Source organism: Chrysemys picta, unplaced genomic scaffold, assembly GCF_011386835.1.
Source record: "Chrysemys picta bellii isolate R12L10 unplaced genomic scaffold, ASM1138683v2 scaf5, whole genome shotgun sequence".
NCBI classification, from domain to species: domain Eukaryota; kingdom Metazoa; phylum Chordata; order Testudines; family Emydidae; genus Chrysemys; species Chrysemys picta.
The window spans coordinates 521,524-536,247 of NW_027052712.1; the positions used below are offsets into that span (position 1 = coordinate 521,524).

Sequence of the window (14,724 nt, forward strand, 5' to 3'; positions counted from 1 at the left end):
GTTTCTCATTAAAACATCTTACAGCCATATGCAAAATGTTTTGTTACAAATCTTGCTCTTTAATGCATGTTATAAAACCCACTTTGGAGGTGGGTTTACTTAGATGCAGGAGGAGCTTAATAGCTCCACAGCAAAATATATGTGGATACATCTGCATCCTGTACCATGTGTTGCACATCTATCAAGTCCTCCCACCAGTATCCCATACTGCTTTGCTGTCTACCTTGGTCTCCTATAGACCTCATTCTGCTCTGGGGTCATTCTGACCGGATGTCACCTCACTGTTTAAAAGGTCATCCTGAGCCAGGTGCCATCCTTTGTGATTCCATCATGAGGAGTTCATACATAGCAGTGTTATTCTTGTAATAACTCTCTAGTAATGCCTCATGCTGCTGTTTGGTGATCCCATACTATGATTCTGGCTTTTTAGACCTCTTGGGATAGGAGCTTTATCTAGCCCGGCTGGCTGGCAGTAAGCCGATATGCAAGCATCATGGCAACTGTTCAGTCAGGAGCACAACCAGAACACTTTCCAGTGCTGCAGTATAACAGAGGAGCTCCAGCTGGGACTACAGACATTCAAAGTACTATTTGTCTGAATAGAGAAGTGGCACAGTCTGATCTTACTATGCGGACTTTGATTGTTCTTTGCTACATGTGTCACCATTGTACCAGTGTTTGTTGTGAACAGTCTGACTGATCCACAGTGACCTAGGTGAACCCTGAGCCAGTCAGTCATGAAGGTCCCACCACCTCTATTTAGAGCAGAAGGATGAGTCTGAACCATAAACAGAGACCCATACTGTGGATAGCATCAATTCCTGGAAGTATTAAAATGATACCTCAAAAGACAACACAATGAGAGGGCAAGTTACATATGTTGGGTACTGCCAGGATGTCTCCATGTTGGCATAACTTTTCACTGATTCATGGGCTTTTAAACTCCATCCCCAATGCTTAACGCAAAGGTGGCACTGGAGACTGCACAAACTCATTTATAGTAATAAAATACCCACAGAAACACTGTGTAACCTTCCTATGTCCTGTCCCATACCCCCATCGCAGGGCTTATTAGTCTTTCCCCCTCCACACAGTCACCTCCCCTTCCTTCACAAAAACAGTGGAATTGCATAGCTTAACAAGAAAGGAGATTCTTACTGAAAATTATCTTTTTTATTTATTTTTTATTTTTCAGCATGTCAGCAGGATCAGGAAGAGAAGAAAAAGACACAAAGCACCTTGGACTATGGAGAGGCAGACTATGTTCCTAGAGCAGATGGCCTACTAACTTTGCACAGCAGTGCAGCAGCTCAATAAAATTTTAAAATGCTTATAAAGTTCATCTTAATTTATTATTTGTATTATTTACAAAAATAATCTGAAAGTGTGTTTTCATTCATGTTTGAATCTTAGACCTTCCTTTCTATTGCAAAGCATCCAGTTAAAACCACCTAACTGGTACAGTAATTCCATCAAAACAAGTACTATACTAAAAGCATTGCTTTACAAACTGCACATACAATGCATTAAGAACAAAGAAATATGTGTAGTAATGTTATGACATGCCTTACACAACATACGCATTTCTCATGAGTAGGAGCAAAACATATCCATCACAATTATTCTACACATCGGCCTCCTCCCTCGCTGTTCAAAATATTCACCACGTGTGCACATCCCACTCCCATCATGTGCAATGCTCTCCCTTGCTCTCACAAAGATTATATCTGGTTGCTGTGTTTTGTACAATCAGAAGATGTCCCTCATCAGCATCCAGACTTGACATCAGGATCCTCCATCTACTTTTCAGTCTTCCAAATGCACATTCCAGTGTCTTTCTGCAACTACTCAGGGTATAACTAAGCAGTTCCTTTTGCCTCTCCAGTGACAGGCTTCCTAGGCCAGGAGAGCAGAGAGTAAACTATCTCCTAGAATGACTGGAGGAATGGCAATGTCATTAATGTTCATATAGACCATCAGTGCAAAAGTTCCATTTGTCATTACATGAAAGTGTCCAAACCTTCTAAAAATCATGGTGTCGTAGACATTTCCAGACGACCCCACATACATATTAGTGAATGTTCCACACTGATCAACCAAGCCATGCAGCACCACAGAGAAATAATCCTTTCTGTTGATGAACCCTGAAGCCTGATGTGGGAGGCAAAGAATGGGCACATGGGTCCCATCAATGTCCCCTATGCAATTAAGAAACCCCAATCATGCAAAGCCATTAATAGCTACCTGCACATTGCCTAGAATTATGACCTAGAAGGACACCACCTTGATTGTGGTGCACACCTCCATGGCAACAGCCTGATGTTTGATCCACCAACATCAAACTGGCTACTAACTGATCAGTAGCAGCCAGGGGTGAAAAGCTTCCAGATGGCAATAGCCACATGCTTCTCCATGCTGAGGGAAGCTCTCATGTACATGGTCTACCACTGCAGCTCCAGGGGCAAGCTCTGCACAAAGTTCTAGGAAAGTGGCTTTTGACATCTTGAAGTTATGCCACCACTGCTGGTCATCTCAGGTCTTTCCCACCAGTCAGTACTACATGGCAAAACCAAAAAAGCAGTGTTCTGAGTGAGCCGAGGAAGTGTGATTATTTTCAGTCTCCTCCTTCTCAGGTTCCCTTATTATTCTGGTTGTACAGCCATTGCACAACTTGAGATGATATACCAGCAGTCTTTATATGTATGACAACAAGGATTGCAGTGCTCAACAACACTTCCTCCATGCTGTCTGACAGTGCTTTAAAAGTGTCACTGGATCAGAGAAACAAGGAGGCTGATGCGGTGAAACAAGATGAAAAATAAAAGTTATTCTGTTTGACCACAAACCCCAGAATTCCATTGCTTTCTGGTACAAAAAACTCAAAATGTAGAGTGCAAAAAAAAAAAAAAAATCCCAGAAGGCATGAAACAGCGTGGCAGAACAATGATGCGATGTCTGACCAGAATGCTGAGTGCTCATTGCAAAATAGTACTGTAAATGGCCACAAAGATATGAAGCAACATTAACTATTTACTCCGGGGGGGATTCTGTGCCAAAAAGTTAAAAATTCTGCCAAATTCTGCATATTTTATTTGTCAAAACAACACTATATAATCATGCCAGTTTCAATTATTTTGGTAATTTATTTCAAAATACCTGTCAGCAAGTAGGTCTGTAACAATACAGACGCACACAAAACCTCCCCCAGGAGTAGAGAGTTAAAGAAACCCCTATGACAACCCAGTACCTATTTCTCTGCCCCCTGTTCCCCCCCCCAGAGCCCAGCTGTGCCCCCCCAGCCCAGACACCTGCACCTCCACCCACCCCAGAACCCAGCCATACCCCTTCTCCCCCAGAGCCCAGTTGCAGGCCCCCCCAGCCTAGACACCCACACCCCTCCTCCCCCAGAGCCCATCTGCGGGCTCCCCCCCAGCCCAGACACCTACACCGCTCCCCCCCCAGAACCCAGACATGGGGCACCCAGACACTTGCATCCCTCTCCCACAGAGTCCAGGGATCAAGAGGGAGAAACAGCCTGATACTAGGTCCCGGGCTTGCGTGGAGTTTCCTGCATGCTGCTTTTCTTCCTTCAGGGCAGGCCAGGAATTGCAGCTGCCAGGAACCCTCCAGCTCCCTCTACCTTCCCCCAGCAGCGTCTTCAATTTGCGAGCTGGACTCTGAAGGGTCCCGCTGCCCCTAGTGGCTGCCAGCAGCTCTGCAGCCCATTTCGGGGGAGGGAGGAAGGGAATTCTGCGTGAACATTAATTTCTGTGCAAATTCTGCATGTGCAGTGGTGCAGAATTCCCCCAAGAGTAATTTAACTTGATTGCAGGATAACAATGCAGGGTGTAGAAATTAATTGTGCAACAGTTGTTGCGAATCACTTAACATGGATAAACAAAATCTGCACCAAGTTAAAAATGTAGACATACTCTCAGTTGCTTTCTCTCTTCTGTAGCCCTCCTGCATTCTAAACATAGTTAGAAGCTGCAACAGTCATAACAAAAGGCCATTTTTGTTTTTTTCAGAAGGTTCCAGGTCACATTAACTAAAAATCTAGAAGTTATCTTGCACTTACTGCTAACAGTTGTGTCACTGTGCTCACAACAATCCAATAAATTTAATTTGTTTGTATAGTTTAGCTTTTCTCCTCCATCAAAGCCAGAAGATAGAATTTCAATATTGAACTTAATGTAAAAACATTTAGCAGCTGTTTTATCTCCCAAAGGGAGCAAAAGGAGAACGACAGCGAACAGGTGAAATTTTCTAGTGTTGATACATGTGAACACCTTGTCACATCTTACAAAGAACAATTCGTGCTGCAAGAACATTGAAAACTTTTTACAGTGTCACACACATTAAGAAGTTGAGCCTGGGTTATTGTGACCTTTTAGCCAGATGCCAATCATCTCTACCCTCACTACAGACACCAGTTAAAGGAACTTCAAACTTCTAGCTACATTTCTACCAATAGAAGTAGCAAGTGTCATTAAGAAGCTAAGTTGGTTGCAGCATGAGACTAGTACTCCTCCATCCCAAACATGTCACCTCTAAAACACACTTGCTGTCCGCCACTCTAAGGAAAGGAAGACCCAATAAATTTCTTAATTGTGTAATAAGTTTGAACAGTAACTGTACAAGACAATAAAAGCCACAGAGACTCAGTGTACTGTAGTATGATTCTACAACTACCCCACCTCCCCAAAAAGATTCTGTGCACCCAAAACCATTACAAAGTCACTTCTAAGTTTCAGTTCTCTGAAAACCTGAAGACATACTAACAAAACACTCAGATAGTTTTAACTAGACAAAAGGTCCTTGATTAATGATCCCACCCCACTGCGTGAATGTCTTCAATTCCCATTAAGGAAGTTTAACTGCGCTTCGTATGCCAACGCTTAACATTTAGAATGGGACTGGGAAAATACTTATTTTGTACATTCCCTGTAGGATGCCAATATGAAGCATTTTGGCTTAAATGAGTAGTCTTCCCAAAGGTTAGTCTAGTTAAATAGGTCACTGCACTGACTCAGGGAGAGAGGGGAGGGGGAAAAAGCACAACAGAACTAAGAACGGCCATACTGGGTCAGACCAATGGTCCGCCTAGCCCAGTATCCTGTCTTCCAACAGTTGCTAGTGCCAAAGTCTTCAGAGAGAATGAACAAAACAGGGCAACTTTCAAGTGATCCATCCCCTGTTGTCCAGTCCCAGCTTCTGGCAGTTGGAGGCTTAGGGATATCTAAGGGCAAGAGGTTACATTCCCAGACCTTCCTGGCTAATAGCCATTTATGGATCTATATTCCATGAACATATCTAATTCTTTTTTTAAACAAGCCCCGGTATACCTTTAGCATTCACAAAAGCCTTGGCAATGAGTTCCACAGGTTGGCTGTGCGTTGTGTGAAGAAGTATTTCCTTGTTTGTTTTAAACGTGCTCCCTATTAATGTCACTGGGTGACCCCTGGTTCTTTTGTTGTGTGAAAGGGTAAATAACACTTCCTTATTAAATTTTCTCCACACCAGTCAACATTTGATAGACCTCTGTCATATTCTCCTTAGTTGTCTCTTTTCTAAGCTTAACAGTCACAGTCTCTCCCCCCCCCCACATCGGGAAGCTGTTCCATACCCCTATTTATTTTTGTTGCCCTTCTCTATACCTGTTTCAATTCTAATATATATTTTTTGAGATATGGCAACCAGAAACGAACACAATATTTAAGGCGTGGGCGTACCATGGATTTATATAGTGGCACTGTGATATTTTCTGTCTTATCTATTCCTTTCCTAATGGTTCCTAACATTCTATTGGCTTTTTTGACTGCTGCTGTAGTTTGAGCAGATGTTTTCAGAGAACTATCCTTACTGAGTCCAAGATCTCTTTCTTGAGTGGTAACAGCTAATTTAGAACCATCATTTTGTATGTATAGCTCGGATTATGTTTTCCAATGTTCATTACTTTGAATTATCAACAATGAATTTCATCTGCCCTTTTGTTGCCTAGTCTCCCAGTTTTGCGAGATCCCTTTGTAACTCTTCTCAGGCAGCTTTAGACTTAACTGTCTTGAATAATTTTGTATCATCTGCAAACTTTGCCACCTCACTGTTTACCCCCCTTTCCAGATCATTTATGAGACTGTTAAATGGCATTGGTCCCAGGACAGATCCTTGGGAGACCCTGCTATTTACCTCTCTCCACTATGAGAGCTGACCATTTATTCCTACCCTTTGTTTCCTATCTTTTAACCAGTTACTGAGCCAGGAAAGGACCTTCCCTCTTATCCCACAACTGTTTACTTTGCTTAAGAGCCTTTGGTGAAGGACCCTGTCAAAGGCTCTTTGAAAGTCCAAGTGCACTATATCAATGGGATCCCCTTGTCCACAAGCTTGTTGACACCCTGGAAGAATTCTAATAGATTGGGGAGGTATGGATTTCCCTTTACAAAAGCCATGTTGACTCTTCCCCAACATAGAGTGTTCATCTATTGTTGAAACTATAGTGAACAACAGACTATCAAACTGCCTGGTATTGAAGTTAGGCTTATCAGCTTGTAATTGCCACATCACTCTGCAGTAGTTTTTAAAAATTGGGCTTACATTAGTTATCCTCCGAGAGTCCTCGGGTACAAGGGGTTGATTTTAGGGATAGGTTACATACCACAGTTAGTAGATCTGCAATTTCATATTTGAATTCATTCACAATTCTTGGCAGAATACCATCTGGTCCTGGTGACTTATTACAGTTTAATATATCAAGCTGTTTCAAAACCTCCTCTACTGACACCTCAATCTGGGACAGTTCCTCAGATCTGTCACTTTAAAATGGTTCAGGTGTGAGAATCTCCCTCACATCCTCTGCAGTGAAAACGGATTAATAGAATTTGTTTAGCTTTTCCACAGTGGTCTTGTCTTCCTTGAGCGCTCTTTTAGCGCTTCTTCATCCAGTGATCCCCACTAATTGTCTGGCAGGCTTTCTGCTTTTGATGGATGTCCTCGGGAGCCAAAAAAAAAAAAAAAATCTTACAGCATTATAGGTGAAACCGCGCTATATCAAACTTGCTTTGATCTGCCAGAGTGCGCAGTCCCGCCCCCCCCCAGAGCACTGCTTTACCACGTTCTATCTGAATTCATGTTATATCGGGTCGCGTTATATCGGGGTAGCGGTATACTTGATTTGCCAGAGTTTATGCTCCTTTCTACTTTCCTCAGTACAATTTGACTTCCAATTTTTAAAGGACGTCTTTTTGCCTTTAACTGCCTCTTTTACTTTGTTGGTTAGCCATGGTGGCTTTTTTTTTTTTAATTTGGGATATACATTTAGCTTGAAGGCAATTCATTCTTGTGACTGTTCCTTTTATGTTCAATTAGCATCATCATTTTTGTGTAGTTTGCCTTTCTGAAGTTAAATGCTATTGTGGTGGGTTTCATTAGTATTTTGCCCCTACAAGGGGGAATTTAATTATGTGATGGTCGCTTTTAATAAGCAGTTCAGCTACAGTCACCTCTTGGATCAGCTCCTGTGCTGCACTTAGGACTCTCCCCTTGTGGGTTCCAGGAGCGACTGCTCTAAGAAGCAGTAATGAACGATGTCTGGAAATTTTATTTCGTGTCCCTCTATCTTGCATCCCTTCCTCAAGTGACATATATCCAATCAATATGGGGATAGTTGAAATCCCACATTAATGTTGGGGTTTCTGTTTTTGTCTAATCTCCCTGAGCATTTTACAATCACCATACCTGTCAGGTGGTCAGTAGTATATTCCTTCCGCTATATTCTAATTATTTAAGCATGGAATTTCTATCCACAGAGATTCAATGATCTAGTTTGATTAATTTAAGATTTTTGCTACGTTTGACTCTATGATTTCTTTCACAGGTAATGCCACTCCCCCCTGAGTATGATCTATTCTGTCATTCCCACATATTTTGTACCCTGGAATCACCATGTCCCATTGAGTATCATCATTTCACCAAGTTTCTGTGATGCCTATTATATCAATATTCTCATTCACAACCAGGCACTCAAGTTCACCCATCTTAGTATTTAGACTTCTAGCATTTGTGAATAAGCAATTATAAAGTTTGTCAATATTGAGTTGTCTGCCTTCATGTGATGTAACTGAAGGAGATTCTTTCATTTGACTGTTTCGCTTCATTTCCCATCTGTACTTTATCAGTTTCTATCCTCTCCTCTTTTCTAGAGTATTCCCTTTAATAAATCCTCCCTTAAGGGATGTCTTTGTCCCAACAGTGTGCTCCTCCACTCCTGCTTTCCCCCAGCCCTTAGTTTAAAAAGTGCTCTACAAACTTTTTAATTTTACATGCCAGCAACCTGATTCCATTTTGGTTTAGGTGGAGCCAACCCTTCCTGTATAGGCACCTCCTTTCCCAAAAGGTTCCCCAGTTCCTGACAAACTTAAATCCCTCCTCCGAATACCTGTCTTATCCACACATTGAGACTCTGCAGTTGTTTGTGTGTCTAACTGGTCCTGCAGATGGAACTGGGAGCATTGCAGAAAACGCTACAATAGAGGTCCTGGACTTTAATTTCTTACCTAGCAGATTAAATTTGGCCTCCAGCACCTCTTTCCTACCTTTCCCTATTATCGGTGCCTACATGTACCACAACCACTGGCTTCTCTCCAGCATTGCCCATATGTCTATATAGATGTCTCAAGAGGTCTGCACCCAACAGACAATTCACCGTGTGGCTCTCTCCATCATCACAAACCCAACTATCTAATATTTCTAATAATTTAATCCCCCATGATTATTAACTGTCTCTTCCTAATAACTGGGGTTCCTTCCCCTAGATGGGTATCCTCAGTGCAAGAGGATATCATGACATCTGGAAGGAGGGTCCCAACTATGCGATCATTTCCCTGCGCTACAGCTTCATGTTCTCCTTCCCCAACACTGTCATCCTCAACTGTGTCCCGGAAAGTTTCATCTGTCTACCTCTGTCTCCCTTAGTTCCTCCAGCTTAGCTACTCTGGTCTCAAGGGCCTGTACTCAGTCTCTGAGGTTCATGAGCTGATTGCACCAAATGTACATATTTGCCATGTGCCCACAGGCAGGTAATCGATCATAAATGCTGCATTCAATACAACAAACTGGATAGCCCCCAGTCTGCTGCTGGACTTCTGCCCGAGTTATTTTTACTCTTGCAGGGGTTTTTGTTTGTTCGTGCTACGATTTGTTGGTTTGTTTTGGGGGGGGGGCATCACTGGCCTAAGTTTAGAGTATGTTTGTTAGGTCTATCTGGCTCTCACACTCCTTCTCTAAACTCCCCTGTTTCCTAGCTCCTCTGGGTGCTTAGAAGCTGGTTTTTTAAACCCCTGTTCTCCCTGATTTAGCCCCGCCCCCAAGGATAGCAGACTAGAGCCTCATTAGGAAGCTTTCAGCCTAGCCTAGCAGGAATCTAGGCTCAGCACACAGCCCCCCAAAAGAGACCACACTATAAAATTCAATCAAGCAGGCACATGGCAAGAAAGCACATAACAAAAAACTAAGACAACAAACTCACTCCAAGGATCACATAGTTGCTCCTCTTTCACCTGGAGCACTCCTTCACAAAACTCCCATTTGCTGCTCCCGTTTGCTAGCTAACTGTCATGTATTGCTTCTAGCCCAATCAGGTAGTGCATGGGTGCAGACCCTGGACTTTCAAAAGACCTATTTTTTCCTCAACTGAGAGTACAAAGACATCTGCAACCAACTAAATTATTCCAAATACTCAAATATGGGCTTATTCCTTTCATGCAAAAGGTACCCCTGAAAAAAGGGAGGCAACTATAGAAGAGTCAGATTAATAATACAAATTAAAAATACCTCCAAAATATTGGATCTGTGCCCAAGCTGGCTCACTGAAGCAGTTTATCTGGTTTTCTGGCTTAGATAAGGAGTCACCATGGGAACTATAAAATGAAGAGGGACTAAAAGGGGGAAATAAAATTTATAAAGCGACAATGAAATTCTCTTCAGCATAACAGACTGATTTGAATTTTTTTCATTTCTATAACAGCTCTGTCACTTTAACAATCTGATAGATCCATAGGAATTGTGTTACAGGAACCACAAGAACCCTCGCACAACCATTTTCCTATTATCAGTTGCTCCAAGCAGGGTTTGTTCAATTAACTAACAACACTGTGGGGAGGGGGAAGCAGATTTGAATGCAAGCCACAGTGGAAGTCTATATTTAAAAACATTTGGACAAAGAAAGCTACATAGACAGTAACAGGCATGCTTGAATTTGAAAACGAGGACTTCCTGCCCCTTTCAGGACCCTGCAAACACTGGAAGTTCAGCACTAAGACCTTGTCTACCTGGAAAAGTTTTAGCAGTAATATTGGTAAAACCACCACCCCAGACACTTCCTATTACAGTATACGAGTGGCTTTTTTTTTTTTTTTTTTTTTTAATTTAGCTTAAGTCCCTACCCAAGCAACAAGAGCTAAACCGAAAAAAGCAACTATTGCACATACAGGGGTTACACCAATACAACTATATCAGCTTAAATACACATCCTAACTTATACTGGTATGAATCTCACATGTAGACAAGCCCTAAATGTGACAGAACGGTAGCTCTTCAAATATTCTGTTGCAAGCTTTACATAGATTTTTGTATATATTGCCATAGTCCGCCAACTGAAAATATGCACTGCATTCTGCAGAAGTTTTTTTTTTTTCAAAGTAACAAGGGAAATATCCTGGAGCAAATTTTTTTTTTTTTTTTATCACCACCATTTAAAGAAGCAGCAAAAACAGGTAAAGATAATTAGAAAAACGTGTGCCATCATGGTAAATGCTATACAACTGTAGTGGTTTTTAGCTAGCAAAATCTTAACTACCGGTACTCATTCTCTGCAGCTAAAAAGCCAAAGAAGGAAATCTCAAATATGCTTAGTCAGTCTCAAGTGAAGGGCTCTGGTTTTCACTATGTTAGATATTAATTCATTTTTTCTGCATAAAAAGGTTTATTGGGGGACTTCTAATCTTTAAAGAGCTGGACAAAATTAATTCTCAGAGCACCCACCTGAGGCATTAGCCACATTCTATAGGCGAAGAGAGGCAGATAAATTAAAGGACTTGCCTAAGGCCACTCAGTAATTTAAGATCAGAGTTGAGATTAGATTTCAGGGGGTTCTGTCTCCCAGGCCTAGTCTCCCTCCACTGATCCATACTGTCTCTTATTTTTGCATCTTTCACTTTTAATTGTTAGTCCAAGATAAAAAGACCAGCATTTGCAAATTAAGAGATTGAGATATGAAATATAACAACTCCAAATAGAGCAATAAGTAAATCAGACTAGAACCTTGAAATTTGACAGATTGTACCCAACATAATTTGATAAGAGATGTGATTTTTCAAAGGCAGCTCTGGGGGTAAACTTGCTCTGGGGGTCTACAGTGCAGCAGCAATGTGTACCTCACTGATTGATCCCAAGATATCACTTGTTTGTGGCAACAGTTTCAGTAAAAGGTTCTTGTCCTGTCCTCCTAGCTGGAGGAAAGATGCAGTAGTTCTCTTTGAGAAGGAGGGAGTAGGAATACCAGATATATAATAAAGATGTGACACTTATTCAGATACCCGAGGCCCAACATCATCACAAGAGGAGAAAATGCATGAGGAGGACCTGAGATTAACAACCACCACTGTATCCTTTTTATTTATATTTGTTGCAATGAGCCGTATTCTGATTCTATGTACAGTGAAATAGAAGAAAAGGCCTTGTGCTCAAAGAGTGCATCATAATGTGCCCATTGAATTCAGATATAGCGAACCTTGATTTAGAGAGAAGTCGGCCAGTGAAAAAAGAAAATTGATTTCAAGACAAAAGAGTCACTGAAACTTGAGATGTCTGTTAAATACCTGTTTTATTGCATAATGAATTCCAGCATACAATATTTAAACCAGATCAAGATTAAACCTTAAATTTTCTGAAGAATGGAACTTTCAGAATTCTGCATGACCTACCTTTAGATCAATGTCACAGCTCCGATCTCAGCTGAAATTGCTATTTCCCAACGTCGTAAAACACACCCTCTAAGATAGTTAAGAGTACAAAGCCAAGATCCTGTGCCAATTGCTTTTAGATACCTAAAAGGGAAAACAGTATACATTTAGTCATACAATTGTACACAAGAGGCCCTTGATTGTTACTTCTTATAGTACTAAAAAATTATATCTGAAGGTTTTTCCCCCTCCAAAGTATGCACAAAACCAGTCAGAATCTACAGGTATACAGTGACTCAAGTTGTGTGGGAAATGATTTTGCCATCCCGGGAAATTTTTTAATATTGCAAAATGTTTTCCCTTTCCAAATTGGGACAAGATCAAAATCTTGAAAAATTTTAAACTGAAACTAAAAAAAACCCACAGTTCGTTCAAACATTATTTCATTTAAATACTTTTGAAATGTTTTGTTTGACTTTTATTATTATTTAAATTTCACTACAAATTAAATTTCAAAACAAAAGGTATTTCAAACCAAAAGATGGAACTTCTGCTTTGAAAGTGCCCAAAAAGGACAGAACACCAAACATTGAAAAACTTTTGACATGGAAATGTTTAGTTGAAGAATTCCCAACCAGCTCTACTTATGACAACTGTTCATCTGGTCATCTGCATCGTAGTAAACTGAGTGCTCAACAGCATGCAGTCTTCATATGCGACCAGTCGACTTTGGTACAAGGAACTTGTTAAATAAAGTTGCTAAAAATATTTGGCCCTGCCTGAATACTGTAATAGTACATTTCTGTTCTAAAACTCATACTAACTAAAGGACTGAGTTTAGGTTACGTCACTAAACTGAACAGCATGGGTATCAGTTTCTAAATAATAACCGGCCTCCTGCGCAGGAGGAAACATGTGCAGTCAGACTATAACATGGAAACATTATTAGTATTAATTAATAAATAACAATAATAAATAATAATAGCTAAAATTACTTGATTTTAACTGACTGAAGATTTATGAATTAATAACCAATGCAGATTCAAATACATAAAGAAGGGCGAGGGGATGAGAAGTGGAAGAGTTAAAACTACAAAAAGGGAAAAAAATGCTGCATAATTTTCCTATTGAGTGAAACGGTGCAAGCAATACTGGTACAGGTTAGTCTTTTCCCATGTGTGTTAATTAAACATGAAACCAAAGCTCTTTCCTCCCACCCCCAACTGGGACAAGCTCAAATAAGGCAACTTCAAAATAATTAATGCCCAGTACGAAACAGTTACCTTTAGTTTCACAATTGAGATTACATTGTAACACAACCCAGTTTTCTTTTGCATAATTTTATTATTGATACAACACTCGTCATACGAGTCCACAATAATAAAAGAAAGAAAATTTGTCACAGAAGTATGAAATAAAGGAAGACCTACACACAGTCAGTCTTGGTACTAAGTCTAGCTGGGGACCTTAGCAAAGCCACATAACCTTCTTGGTGACATAGTTCAGTCTTAAAAGAACTAGTCAACGTTAGTACCATTATCAGTTAATATAGTGAACTACTGAAGCAGCTGTTCACATAACCCTGCTTACAAAAAAAGAAAGAACAACACTGCAAGACAGAGTGGACAGGCAGGAACTTTGTTGGCCAAGCTTATATACTGCTAAACATCACTGGACTCCCAGAGCAGAGAGATGTCTTAGGGCTTTCAACACTTAAAATGCTACAGCAGCACAGCTGCACCACTACAGTTGCAATGCTTCAGTTGTAAACACCGCTTACACTGACAAGAGGGTTCTCCCATTGGTGTAGGTAATGCACGTCCCTGAGAGGCAGTAAGTAGCTAGGTCAACGGAAGAATTCTTCCATTTACTCAGCTCTGTCTACATGGGGATTTAGGTCATCTTAATGCCACTCAGAGGCATGGATTTTTCATGTCCCTGACCAACATAGTTAAACTGACCTAATTTTCTAGTGTAGACCAGGCATTAGTCTTGTCATCCCATCATCATAGCTTTAGCCTGGGCTTTTTACAGCACAAGAAGTCAAAGTCACAACTGCACCAGGAAGCTCTAGACAAACAATATATCCAGACCATCTCTCTTTAGGGCTAGTGGGGAAGAAGATAATTCCAAAAAGAAACCCTGAGATCATAAGCTCACAGATGCTATGTTACTTGTACATACTTGAATGATAGCCAAATACCAGCCCCACTGTTGAATTTTTCTGAAACTCAACCTATTATCTTTGTTGTTAAGTGTGTTGATCGGAAAAGTCAATATAAAAAGCATTGTGGTAATTTCTGCAAGGTAACTGTTTTTTAAAAGATAAAATGATACGGCTGAGAAAATACCAACAACTTTCTTTTCATTTTACTGACCATACACACACGCCCCCACTATAAGCAAAAGAACCCTTTAAAACAGCTGCTTAATTTCATGGTCAAGATATTTGGTTTGTAGAACTTGAAGGTATTCAAGGCAAAGATAAAACACAGTCACATCATCCCCTTATGGAAAGACCATGGAAAAGTCTATGTTTGGATGTATGTTGGCTGGACAAATGAACGTACTTAATCATTATTCAACACCACCACTCACAAAGCAAGTACCGGTAATTGTTTCCTCAAATTGTTTCCACAGTCTCTATCGCTTTTAACAGAAAACAAAATTACCAAGGTACCAAATTTAACCTTAAACTGACAATGTCCACTACTAACAGTAAATTAATGCAAAAAGCTAGGTTAATGCAAGAGTTAAGTATCTACAT

General features: G+C 40.6%; 2 long non-coding RNA genes across 3 annotated transcripts in view; both read right to left on the reverse strand.

The window, feature by feature from the left end:
- The window catches only part of LOC135977643 (uncharacterized), a 228,301-nt gene that overhangs the window by 102,857 nt on the left and 110,720 nt on the right, over positions 1-14,724 (reverse strand). The window lies entirely within an intron of this gene.
- LOC135977641 (uncharacterized) overlaps positions 1-14,724 on the reverse strand; it is a 64,488-nt gene that overhangs the window by 33,024 nt on the left and 16,740 nt on the right. Inside the window, exons 2-4 of one of the 2 annotated variants that reach the window (XR_010595075.1) lie at positions 11,979-12,101; positions 9,829-9,932; positions 4,580-6,989 (exon numbers count right to left, since the gene is read on the reverse strand). This is a non-coding gene — a long non-coding RNA (uncharacterized LOC135977641). Of the gene's footprint in view, positions 1-4,579; positions 6,990-9,828; positions 9,933-11,978; positions 12,102-14,724 lie in introns of those variants that run through there. The other variant, XR_010595076.1, reaches the window with a different exon arrangement.